Genomic DNA, 20,140 nt, shown 5'->3' on the forward strand with positions numbered 1-20,140 from the left:
AGGGTATGTGTGCCTGGGAGTGCACAGACTCCAGGGCCTATGGGAAGAGGACAAAAGGGAGATGTGGCACTTATGGGCTGCCATTAGCTTAAAATGTTTGAAATAGTTTTTGTTGTTGTTGTTGTTGTTGTTTGTTTGTTTGAGATGGAGATTCATTCTGTTGCCCATGCTGAAATGCAGTGGTGTGACTTTTTCTCACTGCAACCTCCACCTCCCGGCTTTAAGTGATTCTCATGCCTCAGCCTCCCGAGTAGCTGGGACTGTAGGTGCCCACCACCATGCCTGGCTCATTTTTGTATTTTTAGTAGAGATGGGATTTCACCATGTTGGCCAGCCTGGTCTCGAATTCCTGACCTCAAGTGATCCACCTGCCTTAGCCTCTCAAAGTGCTGGGATTACAGGCGTGAGCCACCATGCTCAGCCTAGTATTCTATGTTTAAATGCTATTTTTTTCAAAGTAGGTACTGAATTTGTTTCTGATGAGTAATCACACCTTTTATAGTAGAAAATTTATAAAAATGTGTTACGGAGAAGGTAAAACCTAAGTGTAACCTCTGTGTCCCTGGCATTTCTGAACTGTGGCTTACAACTGAAATCATACCATCTTTGCACTCCAAAGACATTAATGCATGAGCCTTTCCTGGTGTAGTTACTAGAATGTGACCCACAGCGCACCCCCATCCATTGCCTTCCAGCTATTCTGAGGTTTCCCAAGTTGCTACAATATACGTTATCAAGGACAAGTTTTGGGGTTTGCTTATTTTTTACTTCTTGGCCTGCAGCCTTTGCTGCCCCTTATAACAGTGCTGCTCTTTGAGGCCAAGCATCTCGGTCATCACAAGCATCCCTTCCCAGCCTCCAGGAGGGATACAGTCTCTTCAACTTCCCTTAGTACATCGGTATGTACTATATAGTACATCTTTGCTCAGGCTCGCAGGAGAATTTTACAAAAGACTTAGTCATAAACTAATGTAATTCCCAACTGCATTTAGAATTGGATGCTCTTAGATTTTCAGGCTCAGATCCAACTCTGCACTCTGGCCAAGTTTCCATAGGTGTCCCCCAATGCAAGGGCCTCCCCAGTGCATCTCCAGTACTTCAGAGCCCAAGCCCTGTTCAGTCTCCAAAAAAGAAAAAAGAGCCTGCTCTTCCCGCTCCAAAACCCCTAGATCGACTACTCTCTTCTCCTGGATTAATTGATCATTGTTCATTCTCTTTTGATGCCCTTCTCCCAACCAGGTATAATCTGACGCTCAGAGCTCAAGCATGACAATCACAGCATTCATGAGAACGGCCCAATGCCTGGTATATTTCACCTTTGACACCCACTCATATGGGAAATGGCAGCCTTGCAAGCTGCGTGAGCTTGGTCCAGCCATTTGCTCTCACATTCCTTCCTCCAGCCTGGAGGGAACAGATGTTCGGGGAAGCTCGTCTTCCCAACTAAGCTGCTGATTGCTCCCAACTTTTTAAAAACAACTGTTTGGATAACAAAGTACACATACCTCTCATGAAGAAAAATAATAATCTGCAAAGATTTGGGGAAAACCCTTTTCTATCTCCGCAGACTCAGAGTGAAGCATCTGCCCTTGGTTTCCTTTCCCGTGTTCCAAGTTCCCCTAGAATAAGGGGCAGTTGTTTGCCTTGTGATTTATCTTCCAAAAGGTCTTGCCAAACAGTCCCTCCTATCACAGGGGGAGGCTCAACCCCTAAAATACTGTTTACATCCCCTAGTGTGGCAGTGTTTTACACATCAAAAGATACAGTCCAGTGTCAGTTGAGCACCCTATTATATTACATAAATGTTAAGATTTTAAGTAAATCTTTGTTCAACTTTTCAACTCAAACATACGATTCCAGAGTACAGCTCCTACCTTGTCTCGATCATATACACCCGCTGTGGCAGTTGTAGTAACGGATATTCCCCCATTTAAGACTGCCTTACAGCTGGGCGCAGTGGCTCAAGCCTGTAATTCCAACTCCTTGGGAGCCTGAGGCAGGTGGATCACCTGAGGTCAGGAGTTCAACCATCCTGGACAACATGGTGAAACCCCATCTCTACTAAAGATACAAAATTAGCTGGGTGTGGTTGTGCATGCCTGTAATCCCAGCTACTTGGAAGGCTGAGGCAGGAAAATTGCTTGAACTCAGTAGTCGGAGGTTGCAGTGAGCTGAGATTGCACCATTGCACTCCAGCTTGGGCAACAAGAGTGAAACTCCGTCTGAAGGGGAAGAAAAAAAAAGATTATCTTACAGCACTATAGGGTGCGTGGCCATCCTGGGAGTTAGGCAAGGGGAAGGAGGAAAGATTTACAAAGCATTAATATTCTTAAGGAAGATAATCTATTGGTTGATTTGCTAATGCCAGCAAGCCCATTCCTCCTCCCTCACCTCCCCATGATAACAGCAACAAACAACTATCTTTCCTTCCTTTATTGGCATAATTTTACATGAGCAATTGTATTAGCTGTTTAGATAATGTGGTTGGCATAACAAATAAAGCCAATGAAAAAAACAATATCGTAGATCACTTGGAAGTGTAGAGTGGCTTAATTGTTGTTTTCAGCAATCCCAGATTAACAAAGGGAGTTATAATTTAAGTTGGGCCGATGGCTTTTGTATTAGACAAAACCTAGTGTTGACTTTAGTAGTTATTATTCTCCCTTGCAGTTTAAATTGTTTTTTTACTAGGCGCAAAAGAGCAGTAGGAGAAAAACAATTCTAACCTTATGTAAATGCATTTCTACAAATAGATTATTTTCCCAGATTCTGGAACCACTGAGGGAGGCATAGTCACAGATCTAAGGAATTCTAGAATTCCGGAGATGCGGCCATAAATATAACAATCTAGTTTCCTTAGTTGGTGCTTTTTAAACTGGCATATCCATGCTCTGATTATGCTAAGATGTACTGGGGACAAGAAACTATAAGATAAGGTTCCCCAGAGTGACACTGGTACAGGACCTAACACAAGGTAGGCCCTTGGGAAATATTTGTTGAATTAATGAATCCCCCTAGCTAATCAGTTTTACTGGATGTTAAGTAATTTAAAATATTTTTTCTATTAAAACAAATCTGCACAAAGAGCGAGCCTTAATGTATACAGATTTTTAAAAATCAGGAGGTTGAGGAATTCCAAGATGGAATGCAGAAAGTGACAAAACAAATCTCACTGTATTGCAATCTCACTGTATTGTGATTTAACCAGATTATGATCTAACTGTACTGTATGAAACAACCTCACTGAAGGAGGTTGGGGGAAAAGGTGCTGACCTTAGTAACTTTGGAAATGAGTAGCGTCTGTAAGACTAAAGGCAAAAGAAGCTGCACCTAAGCCTTGCACTCTGGTTGATAAAGTAGTTTCCTGTGGGGTATGGGCTAATAATTCAGATACTGCTGTACATGTTCTGTACATGTCATTTCCAGAACAACAGAAATTGTTCATTCTGGAAATGAACAATTTAAGTAAATGGATGACAGACGGTGGGAGTTAGATTTATCATTGCTGAATGAGAGTTTAGCAAAGAGAGAAGGCTAGAAGCATCCATGTGTTAATGCAGGGGTTCCCAGCTCCTGGGTCACAAAGTCCTGTGGCTTATTAGGAACCAGGCTGCACATCAGGAGGCCAGCAGCAGGTAAGCAAGCGAGGCTTGATCTGTACTTAACAGCCACACCCCATCTCTCGCATTACCGCCTGAGCTCCACCTCCTTTCAGATCAGCGATAGCATTAGATTCTCATAGGAGCACAAAGCCTATTGTGAACTGTACATGCAAGGGATCTAGGTTGCACACTCCTTATGAGACTCTAATGCCTGGGCCAGGTGCGGCGGCTCACACCTGTAATCCCAGCACTGTGAGAGGCCAGGGCGGGTGGATCTCCTGAGGTCAGGAGTTTGAGACCAGCCTGGCCAACATGGTGAAACCCTGTCTTTAATAAAAATAGGCAATTAGCCAGGCATGGTGGCGGGTGCCTGTAATCTTGGCTACTCGGGAGGCTAAGGCAGAAGAATCACTTGAACCTGGGAGGCGGAGGTTGCAGTGAGCCACGGACACACCACTGTACTCCAGCCTGGGTAACAGAGTAAGACTCTCTCTCAAAAGAAAAAAAAAAAAAAGCCTGATGATCTGTCACTGTTTCCCATCACCCCTAGATGGGACCATCTAGTTGCAAGAAAACAAGCTCAGGGCTTCCACTGATTCTACATTACAGTGAGTTGTATGATTATTTCATTATATATTATAATGTAATAATAATAGAATAAAGTGCTCAATAGATGTAATGTGTTTGAATCATCCTGAAAGCATCTCTGCATCCCCCCACCCTGTTCGTGGAAAAATTGTCTTCCATGAAACGGATCCCTGGTGCCAAAAAGGTTGGGGATAGCTGTTTTAATGGATTTCAATTGGAAACATTGTATGAATGTTAATTTAATATAGATACAAATGGATATGTATGTATGGAAATATTTTTAGATGTGTTTCATTGCTCCATCAGCTAAGAAGGACTAGAAGAAACAATTATCACACATATCTAGCATGTGGATATTGGTTTCTAATACCATTCACCAATTAAAAAAACCAGGACTACTTGGAGAAATTGACTGACTCTAGGACTGGGGCCAGAAATCCCCAAGATCAGCCTGGAGTTTCTTATAGTGCCAGAAAGTAAGAAAGTGCTTTAAAAAAAGAACCACAGAATCCCACAATAATAGGAGTGGGATTATAGGAGTACGTCAAAGACACGAAGGAACCTACAGAAAGAGCTCTTAATGGCCAAAACTGGAATAATTGGAGCAACGAAATAAAGTAAAGCAGAATTCGATTATAAACTGAAGCATAAAATAAGTATTCATAAGTCTATGCCAATAGAAATGATTGAATAAATAAATAAATGAGGAAAAGGGACAAATTTCCTGTGCAGAAAAATTCCAACTAATTTATGTACTCTTCTCTCAAGGTGGCGTATAACACCTCACCTCTTAAGTGTTGGTTGTACTTAGTGACTTCTTTCAAAACTATACAGTATGGAAAGGGAAGGAAAAAGTAACTTTACCTGGAAAAATCTGACAAATGCTACCTCAGCCAGGAGATCAAGTTCAACATCAACAGTGATAAGTCATATTGATGGGACGTACATTTATTTCTTTCTTTGTTTTTGGTAAGAGACAGGGTCTCACTCTATTGCCCAGGCTGGAGTGCAGTGGCATAGTCATAGCTCACTGTGGTCTCAACCTCCTGGGCTCAAGCAATCCTCCCACCTCAGCCTCCCCAGTAGCTGGGACCACAGGTGTGCCACCACTCCCAGGTAATTTATTTAAAAATTGTTTGTAGAGACAAGGTCTCACCATATTTCTCAGGCTGGCATACTCTTGATATGATGTGCTGAGAGATGTAATTTATCTGACCTCTTCCTCCTAAAAGCCCACAACCCCAGTCTAACCATGAGAAAAACAGCAGTCAAATCCCAACTGAGAGACACTGTACAAAATACCTGACCATCCATCAAAGTTATCCAAAATAAGGAAAGTCTGAGTAACTGTTACAGCCACAAGGAGGAGCCTATGAAAACTTGACCGTTAAATATAATGTGATATCCTTGCCAGGTGCAGTGGCTCATGCCTGTAATCCTAGCACTTTGGGAAGCTGAGGCAGGAGGGTCACTCGAGCCCAGGAGTTCAAGACCTGCCTGGGCAACATAGTGAGACTCCCGTCTCTCTCTCTCTCTCTCTACATATATATATATATATATATACACACACACACACACACACACACACACACACACGTATAATATATTATTTAAAAATATAACAATATATTATATGTATATAATGTTCATATACTTATATATTATATAAAATTATATATGTATATGGTGTACGTATATTATATGCTATATTTAGTATTACTATACATATATTACATATATACACTATATGTATGTGTGATGTGGTATCCTGAACCAGAATAGGAATATTAGGTAAAAATAAAGGAAATCTGAATAAACTATAAACTTTAGTTAATAATATTATATTAATATTGATACACTAATTATAACAAGCATATTATACTAATGTAAGATGCTAATAATAGGGGGACCTGAGTACAAGGTATATGGCAACTTTCTATACTATCCTTGTGATTTTTCTCTAAATCTAAAACTATTCTAAAATAAAAATTGTTTAAAGCTGGGCACAGTGCCTCACACTTGTAATCCCAGCACTATGGGAGGCCAAGGCAGGAGGATTGCTTGAGCCCAGGAATTTGAGACCACCCTGGGCAATGTGGCAGAACCCCATCTCTATTCTTAAAAAAAAGTATTTAAATCTCTAGATAGGGCATGAGTAAATGCTAAATATATATGAATCTTTAAAGATAATAGGATGAAGGCAAGCTGGGTGAGAACTGCCCCAGAATGTTGGGATATGCTTTGACTCTTCAATGCTGGCAACGTTTATGGTTCATGGAACACCTTCTTAAACTTTGGACTTTGCCTGAGCTAACTCCAAGGAAACTTGAAGGATTTACGATCCTTTTGTTGTTTAAGGCGTGGAACAAAGAGAAAGACTTGGAGTTCTGTAATGATTAACCAACATGTTTACACTATCCAGGTTTAGAAAGAACTTCATGTATAAATAATTAAATCAATCACTTAACAGTAAGACTTACTAAAATATTTTGTTTTTATAATTCATAAAAGTGATAAGTAAAGCTTTCTTCTAGCAGTATTTCCTCGCTCATTTTAAAGTCCTTTGGAAGTTTATAGTGACTGCATATGTTTATTCAAATAATTCACTCAACCTCATTTCCCTCTTTTTGCTTTTCTTTGCAAAGCTAATATTCCAGGTAATTCTTGGGGATGAAAAATCTTGTCCATTTAGTTTATATTTAATACAGATACTTAAAAGCCTTTAAAAACGTGTTATACTTACTTTTCTTTATATAAGGCCCATCATAGCTATTATAACTTGTGTTTTAATCCTAAGTAAATCATACTTAGTTTTGAAAAAAAGTCTCATCAAACTAAATACATGTTCTATTTTGTTTAATACCATTATAGACATTATAAGTGAACTTTTTTCTCTCCTTCCTTCTTCCCCCGCTCCCTTCTCCCATACTCCCTCTCTTCCTTCGTATTAAAATGCTTATTGAGCATCTGCTTTGGTTAGGATTTAGGAAAATCAATATAAATAACATATGGTTGGTATCAAGAAGCTCACAGTCTAGCACAAGAAGCAGATGAATGGGCAGATAATTATACCTCACATTATGATGAGGTTTAGGCTAGAGAAGTGCCAAGATAGGCATGATGAAACACAGGACAGAAAGCTGTTACTCAGACGAGGAATCCTTTCTGCCCAGTCCCCTCCCCTCACACAAAATTTGGCTGTCACTTTCAAGAGACTGCCTCTTCTGTCGTGAGGTGCATCTGAAATGTGATGACTTCAATCAATTTCCAAATGCATCACATGTAACAGAATCAACCTTCTTTCTTACTATGTTTCAGCTTCTCTTTGCAACATCTTCTATGAGTAAAAACTAAGAGGTTTTTGACAAATCTTTGTGAGGGTAATGAAATTCTTTCTGTTCTCCAGGTCCTTTCCACATTAAATGCACAAAGCAAAGTGGTTTAGAAAACTGATCGGTTTTGACTGCATCATGTACTATTTAGCTAAATATTTGAATAGAGAGCCAGATTTTTTTAAAAGGTTTAGAAAGCTAATGAAATGATTTTGAATATTTCTATAAAACTGTCTTCTCTGACAATATTTTGGCTTTTTAAAGTTGTTGGTGATTAGGGATGCCTGGTTTCCACAGCAATCCAAAGTGATAAATAGTTATCAAGCCATAATCTGTTAGTGCTGTTCTCAATGACTGTCTCAGAAAAAGAATGTCCCCATTGTAATGTTGTAAGGGGCAAAGTGGACACATTTCAGAGGGTCTTAGTGTCACACTTACTTCAAAATGTGCTGAATATCATGGTCTCGTGTTATGTTACTGTGTAAGGCAGTGCCTGCATCAATACACAAAACCTTATTATGTAGAATAGATAAGCACTACCAACAAATCCTAATGCTGACATATGAGCTGTTAAACTCTCTCAGCTCAGTCTCCCAGCCATCAAACCTTGCAGTAGACTTTCTAAGGATTTTATGTAGAAAATGTTTTATTAAAATTCTTATTTATTACTTAATTCAGGAAAGATACAGTTTTAATTTGTGAACATTAGAATAAAAAAATGTTATTTATGTGTAAATTAGAAATACCCCCACCATGCTTTATTGAGTGTTTAAATTGTATCCGGCAGAGAGTTTGCTAATGCTGAATCTCAGTGGAAGATATTTATGCAAGTGCCAGGCCGACATCTGAACTCTCCTTTTGTGAGAGCCAACCATTTCTGAAAAGAGACTACGGCTTACACAAAGCACTTAGTCTATTACCTGACTTGAATAAACTGTGGGTGAAAGTCTGGGTGCAGTTTTGGTTTGTCAACAACAGTTGCACTAAATAAGGACAGTCCTGAAGGCAGTTCTTTGATTCAACAGCACACTGGCAGATCATGCCTCAAATCAAATGTAGGTAAGGAGAACTCTGCGGAGGAGCTGCAACTGGCACCACCCAGGGTGAGCGCACCTTCCCGGCATGCGGAGGAAAAACCTGACAGTGTTTCATACTGAGTAAGGTTCTGTGACCAGAAGAAAAAACAGACAGGAGTTGGGGCTTCACTGAGGTCCGTGATTCAATAGAAGACACTTCCTCAGTTACAGGGCTGGGCTTCATTCATCTCCCAGGACATTGTCCTGCAGAACTGTGGTGGGTAGTAGACTGAGGCAGGAATTAACTCCCGGGAAAGGCTATCCAGACATCATGGCCAAGTGGCTGCCTAAGTCTCCAGAGCATTTGCTATTCTTCTTCCTTAACCTTCCTCCTTTTCTCTTTTCTCCCCTTCACTTTCTTGGGAATAACCATTACTCATCCTTTATGATTCTAACCAGACGCCACCTGTGCCGGGAAATATTTCTTGTGACCAGCCTGGCCAACACGGCGAAACCCTGTCTCTACTAAAAAATACAAATATTGCCAGGCGCGGTGGCTCATGCCTGTAATCTCAGCACTTCGGGAGGCTGAGGCTGGCGGATCACTTGAGGTCAGGAGTTCAAGACCATCGTGGTCAACATGGTGAAACCTCGTCTCTATTAAAAATACAAAAATTAGCTGGGTGTGCTGCCAGGCACCTGTAATCCCAGCTACTTGGGAGACTGAGGCAGAAGAATCGCTTGAACCCGGGAGGCGGAGGTTGCAGTGAGCTGAGATTGTGCCATTGCACTCCAGCCTGGGTGACACAGCAAGACTCAGTCACCAAAAAAAAAAAAAAAAAAAAAAGCCGAGTGTGATGACACATGCCTGTAATCCCAGCTATTTGTGAGGCTGAGGCAGGAAAATCACTTGAACGCTGGAGGTTGAGGCTGCAGGGAGCTGAGATTGCGCCACTGTACTCCAGCCTGGGTGACAGAGCAAGAGTCCGTCGAAAGAGAGAGAGAAGGAAGGAAGGAAGGAAGGAAGGAAGGAAGGGAAGGAAGAAGGAAGGAAGGAAGGAAGGAAGGAAGGAAGGAAGGGAAGGAAGGAAGGAGGGAAGGGATGGAGGGGAGGGAGGGAGGGAGGGAGAGAGAAAGAGAGAGAAAGAAAGAAAGAAAGAAAGAAAGAAAGAAAGAAAGAAAGAAAGAAAGAAAGAAAGAAAGAAAGAAAGAAAGAAAGAAAGAAAGAAAGAAAGGAAGGAAGGAAGGAAGGAAGGAAGGAAGGAAGGAAGGAAGGAAGGAAGGAAGGAAGGAAGGAAGGGGGGTGGATAAAGGGATAATGGAAGGAAATTGACACCTTGTAGCAGCTACTAATCTGCAGGGTGGTGGGTTCCTGAATTTTATGATGTCATCTAGCAGTACATGGCAATCTAATACCACTTGAAATATCAACCAGACAAAAACTTTAAAGAGAAGCGAGAATGTGATAATGAAGGGTGATGGGGAATTGCTCGGGAGGAGAATGATTTGCAAGACAGATTGCAGCCTACTCTGAAATCACCAGTGTGGATTTCAGCACAAGAGGAAAAAGACCAAGGCAAGTGTAGTCACTCCCAGACTGGAAGAGAAGAGGAACAGAGTGAGGACAGGACTAACTCTCTTCCTCTTGGAAGCAAAAAAGGAGTTATGACAAAATAAATCTCAACAGGGAGAAGGCTGGAGTGCCTGAAATACGTGTGCGTGTGTACATATGTGTGGATACATGTGTATATAGACAGAATATATATTACACTGAAAGTGTAAACACTTGTGCCAGCCATTCTTGGCATGTTTCCCTTTGCTTTTGAGAGGAATTTTCTGGGCATGCCATGGCTGGCGTTAATTCAAATGAGATAATCCCAGCAGAATCACTTACCTCGTCACTCCAAAACCCAGATAACATTCCAAGTTTTAAGGTAATTATTTCTGTCCCTCTCTCAGAGGTGATTAGGCCACACTACTAATTCCCAGCCTTATCAAAAAAGAGATCCATGAGAAGGCTGTTACTCATGGTATTGGCACTGTTAATAGATTCAGAAGGACCCTACTCAAGAAGACGTAAGGATGACTAATTTTTGTTCACATATAATAAACTGGGTCACAGAGGTCTAGCAAGACTGCCTGGTGTCTCTAACTGGGGCTGAGCATGGTGGCTCATGCCTGTAATCCCAGCACTTTGGGAGTCTGAGGTGGGAGGAGTGCTTGAGCCCAGGAGTTCAAGACCAGCCTGTACAATGTAGTGAGACTCTGCCTCTGTTAAAAAAAATAAAAAGAATAAAAAATAAAATCGGGCCGGGCGCGGTGGCTCAAGCCTGTAATCCCAGCACTTTGGGAGGCCGAGACGGGTGGATCACGAGGTCAGGAGATCGAGACCATCCTGGCTAACATGGTGAAACCCCGTCTCTACTAAAAAATAACAAAAAACTAGCCGGGCGATGTGGCGTGACGCCTGTAGTCCCAGCTACTCGGGAGGCTGAGGCAGGAGAATGGCGTGAACCCGGGAGGCGGAGCTTGCAGTGAGCTGAGATCCGGCCACTGCACTCCAGCCTGGGCGACAGAGCAAGACTCCGTCTCAAAAAAAAAATAATAATAAAATAAAATAAAATAAAATCTTTTAAATCTAATATTAGGGAAACCAACATAAAGATAGCTATGTAAGAATGTGGCTCCTGATTAAAAATAACATTACCTAGTCAAATTACTTGTGAGTTATTACTGTCACCATTTTCCCTATGATAGGTCAGAAGTCAGCAAACTTATTCTAGAACGGGCCAGACGGCAAATATTTTCATCTTCGCACATCACACTGTCTCTGTCACCATGACTTAACTGTGCCATTGTCGTGTGAAAGCAGCCACAGGTAATATGCAAACAAATTTGTATGGCTGTGTTTCAATAAAATTGTAGGAGTATAAGAAAGGGTTTCTTGCTCTTTGGGGTTTTTTTAATACCCTCTCTGCATTTCAGGCTGCAATAACATATAGTGGGTAAAGGATTTTGATCTGGGTAGTATCAGGATTTGAATGCTTGCTCTGTCCCTAATTAGCTTTGTGACACTGGGTAATGTCATTTAACTTTCTATGCCTTGATTTCCTTATCAATAATATAGATTAACACTTGTAGTTATGTCATTGGGTTGTTGTGGGGATTAAATACAATAGGTGTCAAGCACAGAGCAGGATAACTGCTTAATATTGTCATCTGCGGGCAGACATGGTCGCTGACAGTTGTAATCCCAGCACTGTGGGAGGCTAAGGAGAGAGAATTGCGAGAGGCCAGGAGTTCCAAATCAGCCTGGGCAAGACACCGTATCTATGAAAAGTAAAAAATACATAGCCAGGCTTGGTTGCACGCAACTGTGGTCCCAGCTACTTAGTAGGCTCAGGTGGGAGGACTGCTTGAGCCCAGGAGTTCGAGGCTGTGGTGAGCTATGATTGCACCACTGCACTCTAGCCTGAGTAACAGAATAAAGCCCTATAAAAATAATTAAATAGCCAGGCATGGTGGCTTATGCCTGTAATCCCAGTACTTTGGGAGTCCGAGGCGAGCGGATTACTTGAGGCCAGGAGTTCGAGACCAACCTGGGCAATATGGTAAAACCCCGTCTCTACTAAAAACACAAAAATTAGCTGGCTGTCGTGGCATGTGCCTGTAATTCCAGTTGCTCGAGAGGCTGAGGCATGAGAATTGCTTGAACCCAGGAGGCGGAGGTTGCACTGAGCCAAGATCGCACCACTGTACTCCAGCCTGGGTGACAGAGTAAGACTCCATCTAAAAAATAAATAAATAAACAAATAAATAGACAGATAGATAAATAAATGTTATCTGTGACATGCATTTACAATGCCCTCAAAAAATGCCACATTCATCACCAAGAAAGCCAAGCCTGCCTGTGAACTCAGTGATTTTAAATTCTACAGGGTGATTCCCAACCATTACAAATTTTGGCTCCCTGTAAGTTCCATACCATGACTAGCTCCTTCGGGTCTCACCTAATGATTACCTTTAAGGATAAAAATTAAGGTAACCAGGCCAGGCGTGGTGGCTCACGCTTGTAATCCCAGTACTTTGGGAGGCCAAGGTGGGTGGATGATTTGAGGTCAGGAGTTTGAGACCAGCCTGGCCAACATGGTGAAACCCCTTCTCTACTAAAAATACGAAAATTAGTGGCTGTAATCCCAGTTACTTGGAAGGCTGAGGCAGAAGAATCACTTGAACCCGGGAGGTGGAGGTAGCAGTGAGCCAAGATCGTGCCACTGCACTCCAGCCTGGGCAACAGAGTGAGACTTCATCTCAAAAAAAAAAAAAAAATTATCATAAATGCCTTTAAGCAGGCCTGCATAGCAAAAAGCCATGAGACCTTTTTACATTTTTATAATTAATGTAATGTTGTCATTTAATTGCATTTGCTCACAATTTCATGTTCTCTTCCAGGGAACAAGGCTCCTTTGTCTTTGATTTTCCAATCAAACAAGAATGTTTGCGTTCCAAACCAGAATGCCGCTTCTCCTCCAAAGGATCACAACTCCTTGCCAGCAAAGGAGAAAAACTGGACAGAACGAATTTAACGAATTGACAGAAGTAGGCTTCAGAAGGTGGGTAATAACAAACTACTTCGAACTAAAGGAGCATACTCTAACCTAATGCAAGGAAGCTAAGAACCTTGGCAAAAGGTTAGAGGAATTGCTAACTAGAATAACCAGTTTAGAGAAGAACATAAATGACCTGATGGAGCTGAAAAACACAGCACAAGAGCTGGTGAGGAGTACACAAGTATCGATAGCCAAATCGATCAAGCAGAAGAAAGGATATCAAAGATTGAAGATCAACTTAATGGAATAAAGCATGAATACAAGATTAGAGAAAAAAGAATGAAAAGGAATAAACAAAGCCTCCAAGAAATATGGAACTATGCAAAAAGACCAAACCTACGTTTGATTGGTATACCTGAAAGGGACTCAGAGAATGGATCCAAGTTGGAAAACACTTTTCAGGATATTATCCAGGAGAACTTCCCCAACCTAGCAAGACAGGCCAACATTCAAATTCAGGAAATACAGAGAACACCACAAAGATACTCCTTGAGAAGAGCAACCCCAATACAGCAAGCACTTAATAAACGTCTTTTGAAGGAATACTCGTAACAGGATAGAATGGAGATGAGGAACCAATTTAAAACAAAAGTACCTGTCTTTTTGTGATTCCCAGCGTGTTTCCCAAGACCATGGTTTCTCATTCTATATCCAGACCCTTCCAGGGACAGGACTATTCTCAAAGCAAAGAGTCGTTTTTCTCTAGCTTCTTTTCAGTGATGGATAAAAGCCACTGTAGAACTCATTCTATACTCTCAGTAGTGAAGAAATGTCACTAGAAATGTAAGACATGTAACTGGCTAGATTTTTCTATAAACTCAACTAAAATTTTCTCTTATCCCCCTATTCAGTGGAAGAGATTTAAACTCAGTCAATTCCAGTTTTCTTCTTTCTTTCTGGCTCCGTCATTTTGTCTACAGCATTGTGGGAGCTGGGGTTCATCTAGTCCTTAGATATCACATTTCCAAGCCACATCCCTGAGAGACCCATCATCTTGCCTAGCCTTGGTCACCAGGTGCACAGTCCATGTGTGCTGTGCTCCATTGCCATCTGGGCAATTCCCTCTGATGCAGTGCTCTTTCTGCTCTGTCCCTCCTCCCTCCAGGCACCCAGAATCAACTCCGTTCTCTATGTTCCGCCGTCTTCCCTTCCGTGGAGCAGTAGGCATGACTGTCCTAGGTGCTTTATGACATCCTAAACATGTGAACGAAACTAGTTAATATTCCAGAATTATTCTGCTACATAGATTATTCAAATTCAGGTTAACTGGCCAGGTGCTGTGACTCACTCCTGTAATCCCAGCACTTTGGGAGGCTAAGGCGCGCGGATCACTTGAGGTCAGGAGTTCAAGACAAGCCTGGGCAAAATGACAAAACCCCTTCTTTACCAAAAATACAAAAATCAGCTGGGTGTGGTGGTGCATGCCTGGAATCCCAAATACTCATGAGGCTGAGGCAGGAGGATAGCTTGAATGCAGGAGGCAGAAATTGCAGTAAACTGAGACCACGCCACCACATTCCAGCAGCCTGGGTGACAGAGTGAAACTCTATCTCAAAAAAATTAACATAATTAGTTAATTAAGATTAACTGGACAAGGGGAATGTACACCTGTGTACAAACAGCCTATGTGACTCCCAGACACAATTTTGGGCCAAAGGATAGAAGACATTGGGAAATAGATTGGGCTTGCCAGATAAAACAAACAAACAAATAAACAAATAACCAAAACAAAAGAACTTGAAGCAATTAAAGTTGTCCAGAAATAAAAGTAGCTGCCTCTTTAGCTAGTGGTTTACTGGGCAGAAAATATTCAGCTGCAGTTCGGTGCTTGCTTAGGCAGATGCTAGAGAAGAAATTTATGGCTAAGGGTTGGAATAAATTGTCTTTAATACTTTCTCAAATATAGAAGTTCTGCGATTTCTTAGGAAGGGTGTGTGTGTGTATACTGAGAGAAAGAGAAAGAGAGACGAATTGACTCATGCAATCATGGAGGCTTAGTAAACTCAAAATCTTCAGAGAAGGCTAGCAGGCTGGAGACACGGGGAAGAATTGCTGCTGAAGTTCAAAGGCAGAACTGCCATCTTGCCTTGGGAGAGGTCAGTCTCTTATTCCATTCTGGCTTTTCACTGACTAGATGAGCCCTACCCACATTACAGAGGGTAATCTGCTATACTCAAAGTCCGCCAATTTAAATGTTGATCTAGGCCAGGTGCGGTGGCTCACGCCTGTAATCCTGGCACTTTGCGAGGCCAAGGTGGGTGGAGCCCTTGAGGTCAGGAGTTTGAGACCAGCTTGGCCAATATGGTGAAACCCCATCTCTACTAAAAATACAAAAATCAGCCAGGCGTGGTGGCGAGCGCCTGTAATCCCAGCTACTTAGGAGGCTGAGGTAGGAGAATTGCTTGAACCCGGGAGGTGGAGGTTGCAGTGAGCAGAGGTCACGCCACTCACTTCAGCCTGGGCAACAGAAGGAGACTGTCTCAAAAGAAAAAAAAAATGTTGATCTTATCCAAAAAACACCTTCACAGAAGAAACATCCAGGATGACGTTTGACCAAATACCTGCGTGCCCCACAGTCCAGCCAAACTGACATATAAAATTAACCATCACCCTGTGGCTCTCCACCATAACTCATTCCAGTTCCTACTTAGTTTTCCATGTCCTATCCACCCAGTAATGTTCAATGAGTCTGATCCAGAAAACAGCTTTTGAGATTCTGAGATAAAAGGTGCTGTATCATTACCCAGGCTTTCTGCTTCCTTCTTCTCCACTCTCCCCACTCCCATTTTCTTTCCTTCTTTTTTTCCCTCCACCTCCCTTTTTGCTGGGCAGAGAAAGAAAGATAAGTTTCAACAGCAATAGTTTTGCAGCAGTGATATGGTAGCATGTTGCAACACTATTATGCCTGAGGCAAGTGTATCTAAAAGACAAGCTTTATTTTTAGATGCATGTTAACTATATAATAAATCAGCACTTACAGATCTTAGAACTTTGATGTCTTTATAGAGATTTCTCCCTTCTCAGGTAGGCAATTTTTAAAATGAAGTCAAGTTTGATGTATTAAAGTTTGGCTCCCAATTTCCTATAGCTAAAGTTTAAAAACCTTTTACATATGATTACTTACATCATAGCTTTATTGCAAAAGGGACTACTGGATCTCAGGCAATCGTCCTGCTTTCTTCCGAGCCCTTCAGCTAAGAGCAGCTTTGCTGGTTGAGATGTGGACAAGAACCAGGGTTCTCTTCTCCATGTGGAAAGTCACAGGCCTGGAATGACAAGTGCAGAAAGAGGGATACCTTTTGGAACATCTAGGACAAGGCTGCCCTCGTAATGATTATATTTTAGAATGAATGCATTAGCTGAAAGGGCAGAAGAAAATTCTTTAATTTCAAATCAAACTAAAAGCACACAATTGCTAACTCTTACATGAGTAAGTTTTGATATGTTGCTTGATAAAACAAGGTTGATTTAATTTAACAAAAAAAAACTTTCAAAGTAAATTTTTGTTTTAAATTGCCAGACCCCATGAACAACTCAAGTGTCCACCAGTTGGCAAACGGATAAACAAATTTGGTTCATCCACATGAAGAAAATACCATGTAACAATAAAAAGGAGCCAGGTGCGGTGGCTCATGCCTGTAATCCCAGCACTTTGGGAGGCCAAGGCAGGTGGATCACTCGAGGTCAGGAGTTCAAGACCAGCATGGCCAACTCGGTGAACCCTGTCTTTACTAAAAATACAAAAATTAGCCAGGTGTGGTGGCACACGCCTGTAATCCCAGCTAATGAGGAGGCTGAGGCAGGAGAATCACTTGAACTTGGGAGGCGGAGGTTGCAGTGAGCCGAGATCGCACCATTGCACTCCAGCCTGGGCGACAAGAGCAAAACTCTGTCTCAAAAAAATTAAAATTAAAATTAAAACAATAAAAAGAAACAAAGCATGACTACTTGTAACAACTGGATAAATTTCAAAAGCATTATGCTAGGTCAAAGAAGCCAGACTTAAAATACTATGCACTACATGACTCTACTTATATAACTTTTTGGAAAAAGCAAAACTATAGGAAGAGAAATCAGAACAGCAATTGCTAGGTACTTGTGATGGCAGGATGGGGTTGTCTATAAGGGGTGTGAGGGATTTTTTAGGGGTTATGAGAATATTCTGTATTTTGATTGTGGTAGTGGTTACATGACTGCTTGTTTGTCAAAATTTATAAAACAGTAACATCTAAAAGGGTAAATTTACTGAATATGAATTATACCTCAATAAAGGTGACCTCTGAAAACATGATGTAGGATGATGCAAATGTCTGCAAAGAGAGACAATGATTTCTAGCAAATGGTTTCAGCAGGGAAAAGATGGCAATTATGAATTACCAACCCCTCATGCTCTCCTGCAGCTCCATTCAACAAGGAAGGGCACTGAGCAACTGGAAGTAACAGAGCACAATCCTGTTCTCTGTGCAGTTCTAGACCCTTCTGCTAAGATTTGCTTGTGCTGCTGTTTCTTCATCAAACACTTACTCTTTTTTTTTTTTTTTTTTTTTTTGCTCTGTCACCCAGGCTGGAGTGCAATGGTGTGATCTCCGCTCACTGTAATCTCTGCCTCCTGGGTTCAAGCGATTCTCCGGCCTCAGCGTCCCTAGTAGCTGGGATTACAGGCATGCGCCAGTACACCTGGCTAATTTTTGTATTTTTAGTAGAGACATGGTTTCGCCGTGTTAGCCAGGCTTGTCTTGAACCCCTGAGCTCAAGTGATTCACCCGCCTTAGCCTCCCAAAGTGTTGAGATTACAGACGTGAGCCACCACGCCTGGCCTCACTTGCCCTATTTGAAGGTTGAAAACATGTACAACAATTTAAAGCTTCTTGGTGCATGAAGGTGATGGAGAGGTGATCACCCGAGAAGAGAAGCCGTGTTCTGTTCCAGTTGGTGCACTTTCTTCATGGGTGTATTAAGTGGAGTTAGTTGTGTTTCCTTCTTTCTGTTTCTGGACTGTGCCTTTTGGTGGCATATAAGAAAAAAGAAAAAAGAAAAAGAAAAAAAATATATATATATGTATATATTTTAAAGGAGTCTTTTATTTGCCTTGAAGAGCCAACCAAAAATAGGGGGAGGGTACCAGAATAAGTCAGCACAGGAGTTTTGGAGCAGTGCTGTGCCACTAAAAGTGCCAGCTCGTGTTTCATGTGGACTCAAAGCCAGTGACAGGTAGCAGAAACAGCATGACTGAATCCTAACTGTCATCAGAAGGGGAGGAGTAGTGAAATAAAAGCCTTGACGGGTGAGAAGAGAGAGTTAAAAGAAAAAGAGGGCCAGGAACGGTGGCTCACACCTGTAATTCCAGCACTTTGGAAGGCCGAGGCAGGCAGATCACCTGAGGTCAGGAGTTCGAGAACAGCCTAGCTAACATGGTGAGGACCCCGTCTCTACTAAAAATCCAAAAATTAACCAGGTGTGGTGGTGCACGCCTGTAATCCCAGCTACTCGGGAGGCTGAAGCAGGAGAATTGCTTGAGCCAGGGAGGCAGAGGTTGCAGTGAGCAGAGACATGCCACCGCACTCCAGCCTGGGTGACAGAGCCGACTCTATCAGAAAAAAAAAAAAAAAAAAAAAAGAGAGAGAGAGAGAGAAGAGAATGTAGGTCTTAATAGATTGAAGTAGGCATCTCAAATTGCATCCACCAGTGACTTGAACTACTGAGCTATCTCCAAAGTATACTGTATCATTTAAACATCTCCTTTCCTAGTGCCATATGCCCTGATTTCCTAGGGCCTTAAATCTGTTTTCTTCTCTGCAAAATACAGTCATTAATGCATGCTCTGCATTCTCCCCACAGGGGAATGTTGGAAAGCCATTTGTGCCGCCCAGACATACTGCTGACTTGCCCTGGAATTGCTGTCTGTACCTTACCTCAAGATCCTCTGAAAAATGCAGCGCATCATTCCTGCCAGCTTGCTTATCAGCTCCGTCTTGCATTGGGAATAAGCTGCAGATCTCTGCCTTTTGCAAGCTCTGTGCTTTTTCTCTTCCCTCACCTGAGACCACTCATTGTGCACACCTGTGTTACTCAGACAGCGAGCATTCGAGCCCTGTGCTAGATGCTGCGGGAGAGATGGAGAGATTATCAGAGTCACCTATAGAGAATAACCCCAGGCGAAGACATCAGTTGGAGCCATGGAGAGTTCTACTGTTATCAGTAAGTCTAGCTTCCCAGGAATAGTCTGCTTGTCCTGCCTCTCCTTTCCTAGGATGCTTCCCCATAACTTGACTCTTCAGGAATATCTTTTGAGCCCACCAGCAACCTTCGGTGTAGAGAGATAAAAAAGAATATATACTCTTCATAATAGCTAAAACTTACTTCCTGTGTTCATATGGTGCTAGGTGCTTTCCACGTATTATTTTATTTACTATTAAAAACAGTCGTGGCCTGGCGCAGTGGTTCACACCTATAATCCTAGCACTTTGGGAGGCCGAGGTGGGCAGATCACCTGAGGTCAGGAGTTTGAGACCAGCCTGGCCAACATGGAGAAACCCTGTCTCTCCTAAAGACATAAAAATTAGCTGGGCATGGTGGCACGCGCCTGTAGTCCCGGCTACTTCGTAGGCTGAGTCAGGAGAATCACTTCAACCTGGGAGGTGGTGGTTGCAGTGAGCCAAAATTGCACCACTGCACTCCAGCCTGGGCAATGGAGAGAGACTCTGTCTCAAAATATAAAAAAATAAAAACAGTCCTGTAAGGAAGGTGCTATTAGCACTTCCGTTTTCCCAATAAGAACACAGAGACCTAGAGAAGAGAAGGTATTTATTGAAAGGCATTCAGCTGCTTAGAGGGCAGAGCTGATGTTTAGCCTGTGCATTGACAAGACTAGAGTTCTCATCCATTCAGCAAAGACTACTCCACCCTTGTAAAGTCAAGCTGGTTTTTTTTTTCTCTCTGAAGTCATGGGCATCTCTAAACATGGCCTTTTATCTTTCAAAATATGAAGGATT

The 20,140-nt window shown here is 42.1% G+C and overlaps 1 protein-coding gene across 3 annotated transcripts in view; it reads left to right on the forward strand.

Annotated features, from left to right (window-relative positions):
- The first annotated feature begins 2,813 nt into the window (after positions 1 to 2,813).
- PRAG1 (PEAK1 related, kinase-activating pseudokinase 1) overlaps positions 2,814 to 20,140 on the forward strand; it is a 103,073-nt gene continuing 85,746 nt past the window's right edge. The window contains exons 1-4 of one of the 3 annotated variants that reach the window (XM_021942017.2): positions 2,814 to 2,974; positions 3,561 to 3,635; positions 12,991 to 13,151; positions 18,987 to 19,346. The gene's annotated coding sequence lies outside the window, so the exon portion shown is untranslated. Of the gene's footprint in view, positions 2,975 to 3,560; positions 3,636 to 11,236; positions 11,417 to 12,990; positions 13,152 to 18,986; positions 19,347 to 20,140 lie in introns of those variants that run through there. The other 2 variants (XM_021942018.2, XM_021942019.2) reach the window with 2 other exon arrangements.

This window comes from Papio anubis, chromosome 8, assembly GCF_008728515.1.
Source record: "Papio anubis isolate 15944 chromosome 8, Panubis1.0, whole genome shotgun sequence".
Classification (NCBI taxonomy): Eukaryota; Metazoa; Chordata; class Mammalia; order Primates; family Cercopithecidae; genus Papio; species Papio anubis.